This window comes from Panthera pardus, unplaced genomic scaffold (genome assembly GCF_024362965.1).
Source record: "Panthera pardus isolate Hobbes unplaced genomic scaffold, ASM2436296v1 HiC_scaffold_24, whole genome shotgun sequence".
NCBI classification, from domain to species: Eukaryota; Metazoa; Chordata; class Mammalia; order Carnivora; family Felidae; genus Panthera; species Panthera pardus.
The window spans coordinates 20,898,760-20,919,669 of record NW_026526810.1 but is presented as its reverse complement, the minus strand read 5'-3'; the positions used below and the strand labels follow the sequence as shown (position 1 = coordinate 20,919,669).

The following is a 20,910-nucleotide window of genomic DNA, read 5'->3' as shown; positions in this document are numbered from 1 at the left end:
TTTAGTGTTGTTGATAAGGTTTTGGAGTGATGGGGGTCTGGAGCCAATGGCCAAGAAAGAATTCTTGACACATCTTTGGTGCAAAAAAGTGATTCTGTTGGGGTGCCTTGTGGGTCAGTTGGTTAAGTGTCCAACTCTTGGTTTGGGGTCAGGTTATGATCTTGCTGGTTTCATGAGTTTCATGAGTTATGATCTTGCTGGTTTCATCAGGCTCCACGCTAGCAGCCCAGAGCCTGCGTGAGATTCTCTCTCTCCTTTTTCTCTCTGCCCCTCCCTTACTCACCTTGTCTCTGTCTCTCTCAAAATAAATAAATAAACTTAAAAAAAATTTTTTTTAAACATGATTTTATTAAAGCATGAGGACAGGACCCATGGGCAGAAAGAGCTGCCCCGGGACAGTGAGGAGAGACTGATTATATACCTGGGAGTTGGGGGAGGTAAAGGCAAGGGGAAGTTTCCAAAGAGATTTTCATATGCTAAAAAAGAATCACAGGATACTGGAGGCCTAGCTATTGTCAGGCTAAGGATATTTTTCCCTCTAGCAAAGCGTTAACACTAAGACAGTAGGGGGTTCCTAGAGAAATGTTGTACTCTGTATTTACCTCAAGTATTTGTCAATGGGCTGCAGGTTCTAAGGAAATTTAATTTTACCTGCCATTTCCTTCCTGCCTTTGTTCCCCATATCACTATGGAGGAGAGGGTGATGTTGGGGCTCCAGGTAACTTGAGTCTACAGGTTTCTGGAGATAAGGCTATTGATAAGATTGCCTTTTTCTTATAATTTACTAAGATATTTGTAAACTGATGGAGACTCGTGTCCTGTATGACTGTGATCTCTATCATTAACCATTTATTTTCTTTACTTTCCTTTGATCTTGGGCAGCCAGGAGTGCCTGAGAAATATCACACATATGGTGGGGGATGGGGTGTTTGTGGGGTGTCAGCTTACCTTATGCTCTCTCATTTTGTGACCCTATGCCCTTGTTTGGGCAAAGTACTTTACTTATCCCAGTGCACACACCTGGCTCAGTAGGTCTGAGTCTAGGTCACCTGTAACCTTGCAGGAAGGGACAAGACCATGAGTAACTGCCATATGGCTTTGGAAACACACCACTAAAACCAAATCCAGCAGCATCATACATGATACTAAAAATAAAGTCTGTGAACGATTCCATTCTACTCTTTAACCTTGACTTATTATGAAATGAAACTATTCTTTACAAAAAGTTGCCTAAAAATGTTGCTTTTGATAATGTGAACTAATGGCAGATTGAGGTAGTATCTGTGCTCACTCTATACTGAAAGTATAGAATATGATGAGGAATTACGATTAATGGCTAAATTTAAGTAATTCATTTAATAAGTTCTGTAAGATTCTATTATAAACTAAATCATATGTAGTAAACATTTATGTACAAGACAATTTCAAGTGTTATAAGATGTTGAAATAAGAATTCATTAACCTATGCATTCTCAGTGAATGCAGTATCACACCCAACGGAAGTGAAAATTGATTCTTTATTATGTACAAAGTACAGATACACAGTACATAAACATATAGAATATGTGAGACGTAAGGGAAATGATTCATTTTCAGAAATACCAAATAAAAGCTGTGCTGTCTTGTTAGGTTTACAACTTATTGGAAAAATGTATGAATACCTCCCCACCACCACCACAATGGAGTCCCAAACCTTTAGACACTTCACTTCCTGTTTTTTTTTCCCCCTTTCCATTTTGTGAGCTTATTTTCACAGGTTGCATGTGCCAAAGAACAAAGGGAAGAGAGACTAAAAGTCTCTGTGACACCTCAGGGAATGTACATTTGTTCCAGTCAGACTACTTCTTGCCTTAAGGGTGTAGGGGATGTCTAGGTAAGGCTATAACCTCTGTAGTACTCAGCCAATGAGGAGCCAGAGAAGGGACTTGCATGTTAGGAGATAAATTGCTATAACTGCCCTGAGTGTGCCTTTCGGTCAGACACTAACTTTCTCAAGAATGTTGATTAAAGCCTCACTTCACTGTGCTCCAAGTCTCCGCATCCCTCCTTTGATTGGGTTGGTGGGCCTATTTCTCACAATTTGGGGGCTTGTCCAGTATTCACCTCAATCTGCAGGGTCCAAGTTCTGAGAAAGGGGAGACACGTCCCACCCTGGTTTGGGTGGCCTTTCCACGGGAGGACCCCTGGCCTCTGCAGGATCCATGGAGCTCAAGACTTTTTACCTTTGGAGACAGAAGAAGTGATGCTGGGGGAAGGGTAAAAGGTACCACAGCGACCTGGTAATTCCGTGCATGGTCCAAGATAGGAAAATTAGACTAAGTACTGCTTGGGGGTCAGGAAATCTTTGGAGGCTGAGTATTTGTGACTGAGATCTATCCTACATACGAAGTGAATGTAGAGTCTCCATCTGCAGTTTCGTTCTCCCAAGAGGGGAACGGAGGGAAACGGCTGGAGACAGACAAAGCGAGTCCTGGAGAGTGCAAGAAACCTCCATTGAGTGGTTGAGCACCCCAGGGAAACTCAGAAGCAAGAACTAACCTGGTTGAGGATGGGGAACAAAAATTCTAGGCCTAGGGATAAGGGAAGAGACACCCAGAAAGAGGTGGGGTCTCTTCAGATTCCTCCACATAGTCCCCAGAGTACTGGGAGGATGCTCCTTGTACAAGGAACAAGGACAAACCTAAAATGATCAAACTCTACTGCATTGCTTGGACTAAAGACCCAATTCAATGACTGTTTTTTGGCCCATTTGGCTCAGCGGAAGACTGGGTCTATGGCTGTGGTACTTCATGTGAATGACAAAAGTTCCAGTACAAGGGAGGAAAGGGACTAACTATGCTCTCTTCTGGTTATCAAGAGCTCTCCCTATGTTTTCAAGAGTAAAGTGAGAGAGATCTCAGGTTTCTATTTCAAAACCATGACTGTAAGGACTGAGACTGAGGAAACATGGGATCTTCAGTCCCCAAGGACTCTCCCTTGGGATGCCTTTTATCCCCCTGGAATCAATTCGATTGCAAGATCTAAGAAAAAAAAAAAGGATCTTTTATATTACTGCCTGGCCTCAATACTCATTAGGAGATGTGGAAAAATGGCCCATTAATGGGACATTAAATTTTAATACAATCCATCAGATCTCCTCTGCAAGAAATAGGACAAATGGACAAACAGGACAAATGGAGGTACCCTGTGTCCAGGCTTTCATGACCCTAAATAAGGATCCAGAATTGAGGGCCTCTTGCAGAATGTGTTTACCCAAATGTGTTTGGCTAGTAAACTCCCTCCTGATATATTGGATGATTGTCTAAACAGGCCTCCTCCAAATAAACCCAGGTTGCCAGAGGAAACAGGCCATCCCTAATGAAGGGGACTCTGACACTCTCTCTCACTGTTCCTCCTTCCTAATAGACTCTAGCTGTATGTGGGGTTTCTTCCTCATTCATTGCCTGGGTTAATGACTATGATAATTAGAGCTAATTGTCTGGTTAGTCTACCTCAGGGGAGAGACTTTAAGGAATATTCCCAAGCAGCTGCTGAAACTCCTTCCTTTTGTTTCAGGGAAATTCCCTATCTTCTCCAGCCTGATACAGACTCCATATTTCCACTTAGGTGGAAAAAAACATTGGCACCTGCTCCTCTGAGCTGACGAGGTTTAGAACCAGGAATCTCCTTTCTCTGCCTTCTCTCCTTTCTGCCTTCCCCTCCTCCTCCTCCTGTTTCTGCACACCTACGGTGCAGCCTGCATAACTGATTCTATACCCTCTTCTCTGTCTCTGGCACTATTGGCTCCTCCTCCCACCCTTGATGTCAAGGAGTGAAGAGCACTCACTTGGACCTCCCACTTCAGATTCCCCCACCGGTAAAAGCTGACAATTGACTGACTTTTAAGTGGATACAGGTGGAACATAACTCATGTATTGAGTTACCAGCATTAAATGTGAAGCTTGTTTTCTCAGCCAGAGTGTTCAGTCAACTGAACAAAAGTTTCCCAAAGTAGACAATGGGACAGGTGTTGCATCCACACGACTCCTGAAACAGAATGCTACGGGCACCAGTGACAGTCACAACAAAGTTTATTACAATGAGAGGCAAGGCCGACCGATCGGGACCAACACTCTTGATAAGAGTGCGGCCCCGAACAGCCAGGGTACAGAGTTTTTATAACCGATTACATCGTTTTATCATCACCTGGGAACAGAACAAAAACAATTTCCAGATGAGTTAGAAACAGTTGCCTAATGAGGTGTTTACTTTAAACTTTCTGCCTCTAAGTTGCAACCAGTGGATCTCCTTGACCCTGCCTCTGATGCTCTTTTCTTTGAACTTTTGTTTCCTTAATTGGTGAAGCCTAATTTACAAGAGTATGAGGCGTAATTTATAAGAGTAAAGCAAGGCTGTTATCTCTTAACCTTCAATGTCAACACAAAGCTATTATTTTTCAAGCTAAGCATTAGCCCTACACTACAATTTAACCCTTACATTTCCCCCTTTTCTTGTCAGTGAATCAATCCCTTGATTCATCATTAGGAACTAAGGGGATATAATTGGACCTGATCATCATAATTTTTATTTCACTAACTCGCTTCTTGACATATTGTACTAACCAATTGATAATGCATGGGCCAATAGTTAACCCGAGAAGTAACAATAGCAGTGGCCCAGCTACGGCTGTAAGCAATGATGTGAGCCAGGGGGACCAAGAGAATAAACTCTGATACCAATTATTGCTGGCTTCCCTGGCACGTTCCCTGGCCCTAAGATTATCTCTGACCAAACTGAGAGTGTCTCGGATTACTCCGGAATTGTTCGCATAAAAACAGCATGTTTCTCCGAGGGCCACGCAGAGGACCCCTTCCTTCATGAAGAGTAAATCAAGCCCTCTTCTGTTTTGTAATACAACCTCGGCTAAAGAGTCTACTTGGTGTTCTAGCCGAGAAATTGAAGTTTCCAAGTAGCCTAGGTCTCGGTCCACTTGCTTGCTTACAGTTTTGAAATTTTGGTCCCCCACAATGAGTCCAGCAGTTCCAATAGCTGTGGATCCTGCAATTCCCAGTCCCACTAGGAGTGGAATGAGGACTGGTGCTGCCCTTTTTACCCTGGAATGTCCTTCAAATAGACGTAAGTGTTCTCTCCCTGCTTCTCCGCTATATAGGTATATTTGTGGGAGAATATGAACTAGGATACAAATCTAGGATACAAACCCCAAAAGTATGCGGCTGCAATGCAGGGGGTAATTCCTGATGAGCAAGCAAACCAGGCTCCAGTAAGGGCTCGGTATGCTACATTTTGGGCGCTATCAGTATCTGAACTACTTGGAATATACACTTCTGCACAAGAGTTTTTGTAAGGGGAGTTCTGCCAATTATATTCTTGGGACACTATACACCAACCCTGCCCTTGGACGTCTCCTAGGATTAAAATTGGTCGTGAACCCCAAGGGCACAATGTCGTGCTTGGATTTAGCAATTTCACAACATGCTTTTCTATGTCTTGTCCAATGCTAGCATTTGTAGCCACTCCCACATAATATGGGGGTTTAGGGTTTAAGCACAGCCAACAATCTTGTACAATCTCGGTGTGAGATGAATTTAGCCAAGCATACATAGAATCTACTACATCTAGCCAATGCGTCTCAGGGGAGAACGGGTTCTGGATATGACCTGTAGTTGGTAATTCCAACTTTGTGGGGGCACCCGATTGCGGGGTAGGTTGGGAAGGGACAGTCGGAAAGAGTGGGGGGTGTAAAATCATATCCTTGTTTGGCCCTACCGGATTGGGTGGAGTTTTTCTTTTAACCCGTTGTATAGTAAAGGAAATGCCCTTGTCAACTCCTGGAGCATACATCCTGAGACCCCAAGTGTGTCCAGTGTCCCAGGAAGAGGAAAAGGTACTGGAACTAGAAACCTTTTTTAAACATATTTTTGTTGGGTTACATTTTCCTTGAGTCTTACATTTGGGATCTGGAGTTCTAAGGAGGGTGATTAAGGGATCATGGCCCTGTCCTGCCAGCCAGGGGGCCAGCGTTTCACAACCCCATTTTGCACAATGGTATTGGCCTTTTCCTTCACATTCGACCTTTCTATTTGCAGGGCAACTGTATAACCCTGGTATGTTAGCCAATTTTTGTTCTTGATCCCTGTGTCCACATCCATAGGTAACCATATAGGGGTTTTCGGGGACCAGAGGAGCGAAGCCCGTTGGCTGTTTATAATTAGTAACTAGAGTCCCCCATGAGTCCCCCACCAAGTCGCATAAATCAAACAAAAAACAAGGCACAGTGGAAGAGGTATTAGATGCTATCACCTTTCCCGTGACAGTGTCCCTGAGTTCCCATTGGTATGGCCAAAAAGATAGGGGATGCAATTCCATACAGTCCCCCACACTTATCACCATACAAACCCAGAAAATTATTCCCGCATCAGTCTTAGCTTTAAAGGATCTTCTGGATGCCTTTGAACCTTCCATTGCTCTTTGTTATCTGGTTCTGCATCAGTCTGGGTTGTTCCCGCCTTCACGCAGTTTTTCTTAACCTGAGAGTGATGAATCCAGGTTCGGACACCATCTACCTTCACGGCCGTGGGTGTAGTCAGAATCACGGTGTGTGGTCCTTTCCAGCGCGGCTCCAGGGTTTTAGGCTCGTGCCTTTTGACCCAAAGTCTCCTGGTTGCAAGGGGTGGGGAAGAACAGGAGGATGAGTGAAGGCTTCTCTCAAGGCCCTGGTTATTTCCTTCTGTACATGTTGCAGGGCCATGAGCGAAACCAGCAAATGGTCCTGTTCCAACTGTTCCATTACATCGTCTCCTAGCCTCGGCAGGATAGGTGGAGGTCTGCCAAATAAAATTTCATGAGGGGAAAATCCCTTGACAAATGGAGTACAATGCGCTCGCAAAAGGGCAAAAGGCAGGACATCAACCCAATTTTCGCCTGTCTCAAGGGACAATTTGGTTAAGGTCTCTTTTAGGGTCCTATTCATCCTTTCTACTTGACCCGAGCTCTGGGGTCTATATGCACAGTGTAATTTCCAATCTATTCCCAATGCCTGGGCCAGACCCTGGGACACCTGCGCCGTGAAGGCCGGGCCATTGTCCGATCCTATGCTCAGAGGCAGCCCGAATCTAGGGATTATTTCATTTAATAATTTCTTAACTGTCGCCTGAGCCATTTCTGATTTAGTGGGGAATGCCTCGACCCACCCGGAGAAGGTGTCTACAAAAACAAGCAAATATTTATATCCGTATTTCCCTGGTTTAATCTCAGTAAAATCTACTTCCCAAAAGCGGCCTGGCTCAATTCCTCTATCTCTTTTAGCTTCTGAAACCTTCCTATTTGCACCCTGATTTACTTGGGCACAGCTTACACATCTTTCAACCACCTCTTCAATCTCTTTTCCCAGCCCTTGCGCCCTGAACTTTCTCCGCACTAATTCCGCCATCTTCGTTTTTCCCAGATGAGTCCCTTGGTGGAGCTGACCCACCATGCGCCGCCCGAATGCCGCGGGTAAGAGGATCTTACCTTCAGGATCCTGAAACCACTTTTGTCCCGGCATCCTACTTCCCCCTTTTCTGGAAATCCACTCCAGAAAATCCAGTTAGGAGTGTAACTGGGCTCCAGTGGAAGCAGGGGCTCTGTCAAGATTGGTAGCTCCAAGGCACTTTCACTTTTAGTTAGGGCAGCTTCTCGGGCTGCTGCATCAGCCAGGCGGTTTCCGACTGCCTCTAGGGAGTTGCCTTTTTGATGTCCCGGGCAGTGAATGATTGCCAGCCTCGCAGGTTCCCAGATGGCTGCTAGAAGATCTAAAATTTCAGCTTTATTTTTGATGGCCTTGCCTTCTGCTGTGAGGAGACCACGCTCTTGATAAATGGATCCGTGTACATGCGCGGTTGCAAAAGCATAGCAGCTGTCCGTATAAATGTTAACTGACTTGTTTCTTCCAAGTTTTAGGGCTTTTGTTAGTGCGATGAGCTCTGCGCGTTGGGCTGAAGTTCCTGGGGGAAGGGTCTGTTGCCATAAAACTTCACGGTCTGTCGTCACCGCAGCACCGGCATACCTTTGCCCTTGAAACACAAAACTACTGCCGTCTGAAAACATGCTATCAGGGTCATGTAAAGGAATGTCCGTAAGATCAGAGCGGAGGGACGAGATCGTTGCCAAGGTTTCTGGGCAAGAGTGTAGAGGGGGATTCTGTCCTTCAGGCAGCAAAGTGGCTGGGTTTAAGATTGTGGGAACACAAAAACGTATTCGGGGCTGGTCAAGTAGCAATGCTTGATATTGGGTAATCCGAGCATTTGACAGCCATCGCTCTGGGGGAGCCCGCAGTAAAGTTTCCACTTCATGGGGCCCCGTGACAGACAATGCTTGCCCTAAGGTTAGTTTGCATCTTTAGAAGCGCAGTGGCAGCAATTTGTCGAATGCATGGGGGCCACCCGGAAGCAACTGGATCCAGCCGTTTTGATAAATAAGCCACTGGTCGGTGCCAAGGTCCTAGGCGCTGTGTCAGAACTCCCTTGGCTACCCCCCCTTTTTCGGCTACAAACAAATGGAATGGCTTGGTGGGATCTGGCAGGGCCAAGGCTGGTGGGGTCATGAGAGCATCTCGTAAGGCTTGGAAGGCTTTGGTTTGAGTCTCTCCCCACATGAAGGATTCTGGAGACCCTTTGATGGTGGCATACAAAGGGGCTGCCAGTTCAGCAAAGCCAGGTATCCATAGTCTGCAGTAGCCTGCCACCCCAAGGAACTCGCGGACTTGTTTGCGAGTTTTAGGCTGAGGAATATCGAGTATGGCCCGAATTCTTTGTTCACCAAGGTAGCGCTTACCTTTTTTAAGGTTGTAACCTAGATAGGTCACTGCAGTACGACAAACCTGTGCGTTTCTGGCTGACACTCGGTACCCCAGTTTTTGTAGAAGACTCAAGAGTCCTTTGGTGGCATTCAGGCATTCTAAATGAGAAGGGGCTGCCAGCAAGATATCATCAACATATTGCAATAGAGTTACCTGTGGGTTGGAAATCCAAAATGGCTCTAAATCTTGGTGCAGGGCTTCATTAAAAAGAGTAGGAGAATTTTTAAATCCCTGGGGGAGTCGCGTCCAGGTGAGCTGTCCAGCTTTTCCCTCTTCAGGATCAGTCCATTCAAATGCAAATAGTGGCTGGCTTTGTGGGGCCAGCGGGGTGGCAAAGAAGGCATCTTTTAAGTCCAGAACTGTATAATACACCTGAGAAGGGGGAAGCAGACTAAGGAGAGTATAAGGGTTGGGTACAGTGGGATGAATGTCCATTACCCTGGCGTTTACTGCTCTTAGGTCTTGAACTGGCCGGAAATCGGATGAATTAGGCTTCCAGACAGGAAGAAGCGGAGTATTCCATGGCGACTTGCATGGGATCAAAATGCCAGAGTCGCGCAAACGCTTGATGTGAATAGCGATTCCCCGCCTAGCCTCCCGGGACATGGGATATTGTTTTAGTCTTACCGGAAGTGCGGATGCCTTAAGTTCCACTATTATGGGAGCTTGATGAATTGCCAGCCCAGGTGGATTAGTTTCAGCCCATACCTGGGGAAAATCCGCCTGGAGGCTTTTAAGGAGGGGATCGACTGCATGAACATTTTCATTAGGCACTGGAGTGAGCAGGCCCTCTTCCCCAAGTGGCACAGTCACCATTACCGTTGTTGGGCCATCCTGGCCGACTTTAATATGCATACCCCCTTCAGTGAATTTCAAAGAAGCCGTTTATGCAGTAGGTCTCTACCTAGTAATCCAGGGTAGGGGCATTCAGGCATGATTAGGAAAGAATGTGTAACAGTTTTACGGCCTAAATCTACTTGTCGTTCAGTGGTCCATTTACAAGTCTGGGACCCAGTTGCTCCTTGCACCAGGGTTGCCCCTTGCCTGGTGGGGCCAGGATCTTGTTTTAAAACTGAAAAGGTTGCCCCAGTGTCCACCAAGAAGGTCTTAGGTTGGCCCCCTATATTAACAGTAACCAACAGCTCAGAAGGGGCCACCGAGCCGCGGCCCCGTCAGTCAAAATCGACTCCCATCACAGATACCTGGGGTGGCCCAGTTTTGCGTTGGGCTAAGTTGGGGCAATCCTTTTTCCAGTGTCCCTCTTGTTTGCAATATGCACACTGATTTTTTCCCAGTGACACTTTAACCCTTTGTTTATCTTTTTTCTTTTGTTCAGACCAGAATTCTTTGGGCGTTCTGGGTCCTCTTCCCTCACGGGCATCCAGGACGGCTGCCACCACCCTGCTTAATTTTTTTGTCTGTCTTTCTTCCTGAGAATCCCTATTGTTGAAAACCTTTTGGGCTATTTCAACTAACTCAGATAAATTTTTTCCTTCAAACCCATCTAATTTTTGTAACTTTTTCCGAATGTCTGGGGCTGCCTGTGAGACAAAAGCCAGATTTAATGCCCTTCTATTTTCAGGTGCCTCAGGGTCAATAGGGGTAAAGGTGCGGTACGCCTCCATGAGCCTAAGAAGGCCGAGGGGCTTTCCCCAGCTCCCTGAATTACTTCTGTTACCTTAGACATGTTTGTGGGCCGGCGGGCGGCCGCTCGGAGACCTCCCAGTAGAGTCTGGCGAAATAGGGTTAATGATTGCCTACCGTGAGGAGTGTTTGGGTCCCAACTCTCAGGATGCGAGGAAGGAAAAACTTCCTCCAGCACAGCAGGATCCACGGTGGGTTGCCCGTTTGGCCCCATCACTAATTTCTGGGCCTCACGACGGATCTTATCTCGCTCCTCAGTGGTGAAGAGAACCTGCAAGAGCTGCTGGCAGTCATCCCAGGTTGGCTGATGGGTCACAAATATGGTTTCAAGAAGAGAAATTAAGGTTTGGGGTTTCTCTGAGAACGAGGGGTTTTGAAGCTTCCAATTATAAAGGTCGCTAGTGGAGAAGGGTACATAAGTCATAAAGGGTCGGACTTCACCCTGCAGGGGTGGCCCTGGACGAAGGGGTAGGGCAGTGGGAGGGGGATGAAAGGGAGTCCCTGACCGGGTATGAGATGGCCTCAGGGGAGTGTCCTGACTCGGGCTTGCCTCCTGATCTGAAGCATCCTGACTTGTATTTTTTGAGCGAGAACTATAGGGCGGCGGGCGGTAAGTTTCTTCTTCTTCCTCTGGTGCAGGTGATAGAGGGGGCAGCCGCTTAGTCCCGTCAAGATTCTTATTTTGAGCTCCAGATGGGCTGCCTTTGAGTGGTAAAGCCTGTACTTTAGGGAGGTAAGGGGAAAGGGAAAGGAGAAGTTTTAACCAATCTGGAGGGTTTTCGATGAGGGTCCTCCATGCCCCAATATATGGGATTTGGTCTTCGTGCCTAGAAAAGACAATATCATGAACCTTATATATCAATGTAAGGTCAAAGGTCCCCTGTGGAGGCCATTCCACCTGAAAGCTGGTCCATTCCACCTCGCAGAGAGTTCGAAGGACTGGCTTCTTAACGTGGAGGCCGAAAACTGAGGCAGCTCTCCTATAGTCCTGGAAATGGGTTAGTATGAGACTCAGAGGGGTGGGGGTACTCTGATTTTGACCCATGACAAAGATAGGCAGAACTGACAAGGACGCACAGTCAACAGGAAGAAGACAATTAAGACACGAAGAAAACACAAATTTGAGATCTCTAGGCCAGTAGGCCGTGGCAGCCACCTGAAAATAGGATCCTTCTTGACAAAAACCAAACCAAATGGGGTCCACCAGCGTCCCGGTGGGATCAATGACTCTGGGTCTATAGCCGCGTCCAGCAGACCCTCCTGAGTCATCCAAATGGCGCGCCCCAAGAATTCCTTACCTCTCCCAATCCCGAGCTTCTTCCCAGGGGTCGGCGGAGCAATCCGCAGAAAGGGCCCTGTTTCAGACCTTTAACTTTCCCGCGGAACAATCCAAGAAAGGGCCCTGTTTCAGACCTTTAACTTTCCCGGCCAATGCACCAAATGTTGCATCCACACGACTTCTGAAACAGAATGCTACAGGCACCAGTGACAGTCACAACAAAGTTTATTACAATGAGAGGCAAGGCCGACCGATCGGGACCAACACTCTTGATAAGAGTGCGGCCCCGAACAGCCGGGGTACAGAGTTTTTATAACCGATCACATCGTTTTATCATCACCTGGGAACAGAACAAAGAAACAATTTCCAGATGAGTTAGAAACAGTTGCCTAATGAGGTGTTTACTTTAGACTTTCTGCCTCTAAGTTGCAACCAGTGGATCTCCTTGACCCTGCCTCTGATGCTCTTTTCTTTGAACTTTTGTTTCCTTAATTGGTAAAGCCTAATTTACAAGAGTATGAGGCATAATTTATAAGAGTAAAGCAAGGCTGTTATCTCTTAACCTTCAATGTCAACACAAAGCTGTTATTTTTCAAGCTAAGCATTAGCCCTACACTACAATTTAACCCTTACACAGGGTTGATTGGGACATTGATCCTGGGGACAGGGTTAGGATGCAGGATTTAAGAGAGCTAATAATCAAAAGGATCAGGAATAATCAAAAGGATCAAATCTACTCCAAGATAGAATGTTGCCAAGGCTTTTGAGATACAGCAAGAGAGGAGTACTACATGGCAATGAGAAAGAACGAAATATGGCCCTTTGTAGCAACGTAGTTGGAACTGGAGAGTGTGATGCTAAGTGAAATAAGCCATACAGAGAAAGACAGATACCATATGTTTTCACTCTTATGTGGATCCTGAGAAACTTAACAGAAACCCATGGAGGAGGGGAAGGAAAAAAAAAAAAAAAAAAAAAGGAGGTTAGAGTGGGAGAGAGCCAAAGCATAAGAAACTCTTAAAAACTGAGAACAGACTGAGGGTTGATGGGGGGTGGGAGGGAGGGGAGGGTGGGTGATGGGTATTGAGGAGGGCACCTTTTGGGATGAGCACTGGGTGTTGTATGGAAACCAATTGGACAATAAATTTCATATACTGAAAAAAAAAGAGATACAGCAAGAGAAAGAGGAAACCCCAGCTGCTTTCTTACAGAGGCTTAGGGATCAAATGAAGTATTCAGGCCTATATCTGGAGGACCTAGTGGGACAAGGTCTCTTGAAGGTTAATTTTGTAACTAGAAGTTGGCCTCATATTGCCAGAAGGTTAAAAAAGATGGATACATGGAATGAGGAGCAGATAGAATTGCTCAGGGAGATGCGAAAGATTTGTAAAGAGGGATGAGGAGAGAAAAAAATAGAAGGCAAAGATTATGGTAACTACTGTGGAGAAAATGATTGAAAAGAAAGGGGAAATAGAGAACCCCCTGGAGTGGAGGATGATGAGGAAAACAAGGGCAAGAGAAATGTAGCTTCAATAAATCTTACAGCTTGCAGCCCACTGATAGACATCTGAAACATGCAGAGCATGACCTTCCTTGAGGAACATATGGTTACCTTAATGCCTTAATATATTTGTTTTACTACCTAGGTTTACTGAAGGTCAAATTAGATATTGTTGGATATCTAATGAGATAAAATGCTAAAGCACTGATTACTAAACCTCAGTTTATGCTTTTAACTTCTTATTGCAGAGAAACTAAAGCTATTTGGGTCTGTTTGTAAATATGCTTTGTGCTTAATAGATTCATAAATTTGCCATCTAAAGAATTCTGACGAACGGTTCACAACTGGTAACTACTTAGTTTTCACATGGAGACTAAAGTTTCTAAGAGTTAAAATTCTGCTAACTGTAGTTAAGACTGATGGAAATAAGTAAAGCAACTCTGTAGAGAAGTAGATGTGTAAGAAAGATATAAGAAATGGAAATATATTTTTGTTGAAGGTAAAAAAAAAAAAAAAAAGTAATTTTGTCCTGAATGGAGAGAAATGGCTTGGGACAAAATCTGAATACAAAGGAACATTGTAGAAGGTTGATGAAGGGAAATCTTTGGAAAGGCATTTTATGTGTGGTTAGGATAGACTAAGGTTAAAATGAGTGGATTTTCTTTATTTTTATTTTTTTAATCTTTATTTTTGAGAGAGAGAGAGAGTGAGCAGGGAAGGAGCAGAGAGAGAGGGAGACACAGAATCCAAAGCAGGCTCCAGGCTCCAAGTTGTCAGCACAGAGCCCGATGCAAGGCTCGAACTCACGAACTGTGAGATCATAACCTGAGCTGAAGTTGGCCGCCCAACCAACTGAACCACCCAGGTGCCCCCTAAATGAATGGATTTTAAAGGTACACTGGTATAAGATTAAAATTGCTCATCCTTTCATCCAAAGGCTGGGGAAATGGTGGTGATACCCTCGCTGCTGGCATTTGTGTTGCTTCTGCAAGGCAGAGGAATGGATGACTATGATATATAGGGATTTTACCGAGATACATGGGAGCCATTTTGCTACACTTAGCAAAGTGTATGCTGACTTGTATAAATCTAGATACTTTAAAGTAGGGGTGACTTGGTGTTGAGCGTCAGGTCATGATCTTGCAGTTTGTGGGTTCGAGCCCCACATGAGGCTCTGTGCTGACAGTTCAGATCCTGGAGCCTGCATCGGGTTCTGTGTCTCCCTCTCTCTCTGACCCTACCCTACTCATGCTCTCTCTCAAAAATAAACATTTAAGAATTTTTGCGGGGCGCCTGGGTGGCTTAGTCGGTTGAGCATCTGACTTCAGCTCAGGTCATGATGTCACAGTCCTTGAATTTGAGCACCGCATCGGGCTGTGTGCTGACAGCTCAGAACCTGGAACCCACTTTGGATTCTGTGTCTCCCTCTCTCTCTGCTCCTCCCCTGCTCATGCTTTCTCTCTCTCTTAAAAATAAACATAAAAAAAATTTTTATTATTTTATTTTTTAAAATTTATATCCAAATTAGCATATAGTGCAACAATGATTTCAGGGGTAAATTCCTTAGTACCCCTACCCATTTATCCCATCCCCCCTCCCACACCCCTCCAGTAACCCTCTGTTCTCCATATTTATGAGTCTCTTCTGTTTTGTCCCCCTCCCTGTTTTTATATTATTTTTGTTTCCCTTCCCTTATGTTCATCTGTTTTGTCTCTTAAAGTCCTCATATGAGTGAGGTCATATGATTTTTGTCTTTGACCAATTTCACTTAGCATAATACCCTCTAGTTCCATCCATGTAGTTGCAAATGGTGAGATTATATTCTTTTTGATTGCTGAGTAGTGCTCCATCGTATATATATACCACATTTTCATTATCCATTCATCCATCGATGGACATTTGGGCTCTTTCCATACTTTGGCTATTGTTGATAGTGCTGCTATAAACATGGGGGTGCATGTGTCCCTTCGAAACAGCACACCTGTATCCTGTGGATAAATGCTTAGTAGTGCAATTGCTAGGTCGTAGGCAGTTCTATTTTTAGTTTTTTGAGGAACCTCCATACTGTTTTCCAGAGTGGCTACACCAGCTTGCATTCCCCCCCCAAAAAATTTTTTTAAATGGACACCCATGTGGCTAGAACATATTTATGTGGTCATTGCTGAAAAAGGCAAGGGAATAGACCTTGATGTGGCCCTTTTAGCCCCACTCAGTGGCCGATATTATCCTTACAAAGAAAAGGTTTTCAAATCCCTGTTGGGCCAAGATAAAATTATTCCATCCTCTACAACCAGGGGAGTCTTGCTTGATTGTAGTCAATACCCCCAAAGTCCCATAGGCAGCAGAGAGGGGTGAGAAATTGGGGAAGACAGGGTCAGCTTTCAGAGGTAGGGTCAAGCCTGGATAAAAGTGACTACTCCCAGCACCTTGCGAGACTAAGACTTTTTGGCTGCCAGTCGCATAGCCAACCAAAATGCAGGGTCAGGAGATGAGGCTTCTGGCCCACCATAAGAAATTGAGATAAGGGTTGTCTTTTCCTCTTTTTCTTAGAAATGGACAATTCCCCAACCAAGGCCAATAAAAAATTGAGATGATTTTGATCTACAAACCCTAAAGAAAAAGGGACTGCTTTTCTTTTGTACCAAGGCGTGGCCCCGATACAAATTGGCCTGGCAGCCACAAGGAAATAATACTATCCTACAATTGGACTTGTTTTGCAAACATGAGGGGAAATGGGGGTGGGGGTGTGTGTAGGGGGGAATCCCTTATACACATTTTGGGGCCTTAAAAAAATCAAGATACTTGTAAGCAGTGTAAGGTCAATCCTTACTGGTAACCTTTTCCAAAGTCTAGCAATCAGGAGGGGAAACAAGGGCCTGTACCCAAAGCCGACCTAGCGAAGAAGGAAGGGAAGTCTTCCACCTCAACCTCCTCCTCCTTGGGTCCTTGATCCATATATCCAGACAAAAATGAGCACTTCTGCTCCGTGCTACCCACCTTATCCAGGCCCTCCCCATAGTGTAACAGGCATGTTTCCTCTACAAGAAGCTAGGGTGCTGGAAGGAGAAACTCAAGGAGGCACCACTATAAGATTACAAGTACCTTTTTCATTACAAGATTTAAGTTGGATAAAAGAATGTCTAGGTAAATTTTCTGATGATCCAGGTAAGTATATAGAGGCTTTTCAGAATATTCATGTATGTTCTAACATGGAAAGATATAATGCTTTTGTTGAATCAGACTCTTAATGAGAAGCATGGTGTTCAGCAGCTGAGAGATCTAGAGATGGGACTGGAGGTCCTATAGGGGACTTCCAGTTCCCTACTGGAGCTCAGGCAGTTCTATCCCAAGATCCTAATTGGGACTATAATCCCATTGGGTAATGGTATCGCTGCCACTTCCAAGCCTGTGTTTTGGAGAAATTAAGGAGGTCTAAGTTTAAGCCCTTAATGCTAAATTAGCCAGTATTCTACAGACACAGAATGAGAGCCTGGTGACTTTCTTGGAAAGGTTAAAGGAGGCTCTCATTAGAGGGCCATCTCCTCTGATACCCTCTGAGGCTGAGATGATGCTAAAGGACAAATTTGCCATTCAGTTGGCCCAAGATATTTGGAGAAAGCTGCAAAAATTTGGCTCTTGGCCCAGAAGGGACCCTAGAGGTGCTCTTATGAGCACTTATGAGTATATTACAACTGAGATCAAGAGGAGAATAAGGAACAGGAAAGGAGGCCTAAGAAAAAAACCTGAGGCCTAGTTGCAGGCTTAGGTATTATTTCAGACCAGACTTCCCGAGGTCCTGGCACTAAGTGCCATTTATGTGGCCATTCAAGGCACTGGAAACAAGAATGTTCTCAGAGGGGACAACTGAAATCAAAACCCAGTATGCAATGCCCCTTGTGTGGAGACAATTGCTTGAGATCTTAATGCCCTCGGGGATCTCAATCTGCCAGGGCTCAGATAACCAGTGTCCCTGAAAGGGACAGATGGGGCCTGGGGCTCTTTACAGTGGCTCCCCCAAACCAACTATATATTGGAAACCCAGAGTCTCACATACCTCTGGATATAGAAGGAAAACCAATTGATTTCCTTCTTGACATCAGAGTCACCTTTTCTGTCCTTCTTTCCACTTCTAGCCAACTATTCTAATGCAGCATAATGATTGGAAGCATCTCTGGAAAACTTATGACTAAATTTTTCTCTCAGCCTCTGGGATGCATATGGGAGACATAATTTTTTTCACATTAAAAATTTATTTTTCAGAGAGAGAGAGAGAGAGAGCATGAGCAGGGGAGGGGCAGAGAGAGAGACACACAGAATCCAATGCAGATCCAGGCTCTGAGCTGTCAGAACAGAGCCTGATGTGGGACTTGAACCCACAAACTGTGAGATCAGACCTGAGCTGAAGCTGGACACTTAATGGACTGAGCCACCCAGACACTCCCACATTCTTTTTTGATAATGCCAGGGAGCCCCACTCCCTTGCTAGGAAGAAATATTATGACTGATGGAGCATAAGGCAAGCTGAAGGCAAAATATAAGCTAACAGCCCCCACCACCCCCAGGTGGAATATGTGTGATGTTCCTCAGACACTCCTGCCTGCCCAAAAACAAAGGAAAGGAAAGAAAACAAATGGTTGATAGAGATCACAATCATGCAGGACAGAAGTCTTCTTCAGTTTATGGATAACTTAGTAAACTGCAAGAAAAAAGCAATCTTATCCATAGCCTAATAAAAATCTATAGACTCCATTTCCTGGAGCCCTAATATCACCCTCATCAAGATGTAAGGGGTTTTCAGGGCAAGTACTTATCACTATGGTGATGTGGGAAACAAAGGCAAATGAAAAATTAAATTCCCTTACTGCCTACAGTCCAACTGACAAGTCCTTGAAACAGGCAGAGTGACCTTCCTCTATGAGTTCAGCTGCCTCGATGATGACACTTTAAGGGCAAAAGGGAATCTTGGCTTATCATCCTGACCCCCCCCTCCCCAGGATCCTGTGAGTCTCCTTAAACATATTAAAATTCCTTTGCAAACCTCCTTTATCTTTAATTCCTAAGAATATGTTGGCAATTATACTCCAAGCATATGGCTAATATACATCTGAAGGGTCTCATGACTGAGGTTTTACTAAGCAGCAATAAATGACGTTTTCCTAACTAGCCCCTCAAGGTACTGGAAACCTTCCTTCCAAAATTCCTTAGAGACTTACACTGTAACTCCTTCCCAACCTGAAGGTATATAACCACTCTTCACAACCCCAGTGCAGCTCTTTCTGCCCGTAGCATGTGGGCTGCACTGGGGTTGTGAAGAGTGACTGGTTATATGCTATGGAGTTGGGGGAAGTAAAGTCAAGAGGAAGTTTCTTAAAGGAATTGCCATATGCTAAAGAAGACATTACTGGAGGCCTAGCTATTGTCAAGCTAAGGTTGTTTTTTCCTTTAGCAAAGCATTATCCATAAGACAGTAGGGAGTTCCTGGAGATTAGGCTATTGATGATTGCCCTTTTCTTGTAATATTACTAAGATATTCGTAAACTGATGCAGACTTTTTCAGTTTAACCATTTGTTTTCTGTCCTTTCCTTTGTTCTTGGGCAGCCAGGAGTGACTGAGGAATATCACATATCCCACCTGGGGGTGGGGGATGTGGTACCTTATCCTTTGCCTTCAGCCTGCCTTATGGTTCCTCAACTCCAAAACCCCATCATGAATTACAGGCTATAGTGCTGCTAGCTCCAGGATGGATAAACATTTGCCTAAACTTATAGTAATTTAAATATCAAATATCAATCTTTCCTTGAGGTAAATTACACCTCATGGAATGCTTATGGAAACTGGATGGCCAAAGAAGGAATTGAGGATTGAGGACCATGAACTCTTTCAGAAGCTTAATTATTCTAATCAACAGTATCACAAGATCCAAATAAGTATGGAAAAGGGAGGAAAAACTATAGTTAAATTGATTTAAAAAAATATATATGACCAGACATGTCAGGGATTGTTTTGAATGGCTACAATATGTCTTTCCTTCCCATGGTGTGATCTCCTCCTGTTACAGAACCAGGCTGGAATGCTGGCAGAAAAACCAAGCAGCACTCAGAGATCTTGGTGGATCAGAGATTTATTTAACACCGGTTGGCTCAGAGGAGACCATTTCTCCAAAGATCTGAGTGCCGAATGCAAGTGGGAATGGTAATTTATAGTTGTCAGCTTCCATATCTGTGGGGTTTTTTGCGTGCATGGCAAACAGGGCAAGAAGAACCCAGAAGAGGTGTCTCCAAGCTAGAAACCAGAGCTTGTTTTAGTTCCATCGGCCATCTTGTGGTGTAAAACTTTATTCATTTTCCCAACACTTCCTAGGAGGCATTGCATTTAGAATATTAATGCTTGTTGGTATGGTATTCTTTTTATATGTCATTCATAGATGCCATTGCATATGCCAGAAAAATAGGACAAAATTTTGCTGAGACATTCCAAATAATTTCTCATTGTATCAGACCTCTGGCTTGACCTCTGAACTTGCCCTGCCATTCCAGTATTACCACCCCCTCAGCAGGAAGCAGTTAAGATTGTTGTCCCAATTCCTAATGGCAGTGTGGAGTCACATGTTCAAAGGGGGAATATGATAGGAAAAGATAGGATTCAGTAAACAGAGAGGGAAAGGTTAGGACCCAAGGTGCCTGGGTAGGGAAAAACATACTTTGGAACAATGCTGGGAGCATCTGACCACAGCAAACTTCAGGCGTAAGGTTCCTTTTAAGAATGTAACAGACACTACCTACTCCACTTCAGGTTTCCCTCAGGAATTGGACAATCCAGCTCCTAGAGCTATCAAGCCAGTAAGTTGGAAGGAACAGGAGGAAAGATGGGGGGCTGACCAGAATCTTACAAATTTCTGTGCCTTATGGCTAAAATAACCTGTTATTATTGGAAGATAAACCTGTGAGGAGAGCCAACACTTGCTGAGTATGTTTGTGACTTCAAACATAAAGGAAATATAAATGAAAATGGAATCAACTTAGAAGAGGGATTGTGAGAAGGGAGAGGATTCATCTTCAGAAATACCAAATAAGAGCTGTGCTTTATTTATGTATAGTTGTAGGTACAACCTATTGGATATTTACAACCTACACCCCCCCCACCCACCACAATGGAGTCCCAAACCTTTAGACGCTTCACTTCCTGGTTCTTCCCCTCTCTGTTTCGCAGGCTGCATGTGCCAAAGAACAAAGGGAGGAGGGACTGAAAGTGCAACTCCTTAGGCAATTTATTTTCATAAATCGTCTGCTGTAAGTGCCCTCAATGTGCCTTTCGGTCAGACACTTGCTCTTGAAAGGATGTCGATTAAAGCCTTGCTTCACATGCTCCAAGTCTCCATGTCCCTCCTTCGATTGGGTCAGTGAGCCTATTTCTCACAGTGTATCTGTGATATTAAGATTACATGGGAGAGGCAGTTAGGAAAAAAAATGTCTACAAAGGCTCTTTGCAGGATTAATAAGAAAATGGTGACGAAAAGGAAATTTATTTCATGAAATTTGGGAGACTAACTCGGTCCTGATAAAGCCAATGCAGAGCTGTGTGGGACGTTGCTGCCATTACCATAGTGAGGCTCTGGCAACCTCCAGGCAAGGACAGTGAGGCACCTGTGG

General features: G+C 44.6%; 1 long non-coding RNA gene across 1 annotated transcript; it reads left to right on the top strand.

Annotated features, from left to right (window-relative positions):
- Positions 1–18,788: 18,788 nt before the first annotated feature.
- On the top strand, positions 18,789–20,625 carry LOC109260143 (uncharacterized). Its single transcript, XR_002076883.2, has 2 exons — positions 18,789–19,453; positions 20,471–20,625. It is a non-coding gene; the product is annotated as an uncharacterized LOC109260143 (long non-coding RNA).
- Positions 20,626–20,910: the final 285 nt, after the last annotated feature.